Here is a 1,051-nt window from a genome sequence, read left to right on the forward strand (position 1 = left end):
TATATATACGTCAAATCGCCTTACCATGTCTATCTTTAGTATATCAGGAGTCCACTTTGGTGGTCATTCCTCTTAATTTGTATGTAATATAATTTTTAATCTTCGGATTTTTTAAATACGTCAAGCCACTTGTTTTAATTGATTAATATCAATTTCTACCCTCATTATTTAATTTTTATAAGTATATATATGTATATATCTATTTATATATATATGTATATGTATGTGCGAGTGTATGTGTATGTGTACACATACATACATAAATACAAGGGGCTTCTTTCAGTTTCAGTCTACTAAATCCACTCACAAGCTTTTGGCTGCTCTGGGGTTATAACAGGAGAAATTTATCAAGAGGGCCATGGTCTTAGACTGTGTGTATATGTGTCATCGTTTGTATATTTATGTGTTCGAGCATTGCCACTGCTTGAAAACCGGTGTCGGTTTGTTTACGTATCCATAACGTAGCGGCACAGTTTAAAAAAGAACGATAAAATAAGGATCATAAAATATATAATACAAGGGTTGATTTATTCAACTAAATTCTCGAAAGGGTTGCCAAGCATGGCTGCAGACTTTGACAATTGGAAGAATAAAGGGAACGGGAAATGGCCTCAGCTACAATGGCTTTGATCATTGGTCTGCTCTATGTAGGTTGGCCAAAGGTCAAGCAACTATAACCGCGACAACTATCATAACGATGACCACCTCGAGGATGGTATAATCATCAGTAAAACCAAAATAATCACGAAAGCCACCACCACAGGGTGATCACTGTCACCACCACCACCACTACCACCAACATCGCCACCATTTCCACCATCTCCACCACCACCATCACAACTACATCCGCCACTACAACTAACAACAAAATCACCACTGTCACCACCACTAATAACACCACAAAAGATAATCACCACCAAAACCACCACCACCATCACCATCACCACCATCCCCACCATCATCACCACCAACGCCACCACCACCACCATCACCCCAGCACCACCACCACTACAACCACTACTACCACTAACAGCACTACCACCACCATCAC

General features: G+C 40.0%; 1 protein-coding gene across 6 annotated transcripts in view; it reads right to left on the bottom strand.

Annotated features, from left to right (window-relative positions):
• LOC106869634 (uncharacterized) overlaps positions 1-1,051 on the bottom strand; it is a 671,006-nt gene that overhangs the window by 142,807 nt on the left and 527,148 nt on the right. The window lies entirely within an intron of this gene.

This window comes from Octopus bimaculoides, chromosome 22 (assembly GCF_001194135.2).
Source record: "Octopus bimaculoides isolate UCB-OBI-ISO-001 chromosome 22, ASM119413v2, whole genome shotgun sequence".
Lineage (NCBI taxonomy): Eukaryota > Metazoa > Mollusca > Cephalopoda > Octopoda > Octopodidae > Octopus > Octopus bimaculoides.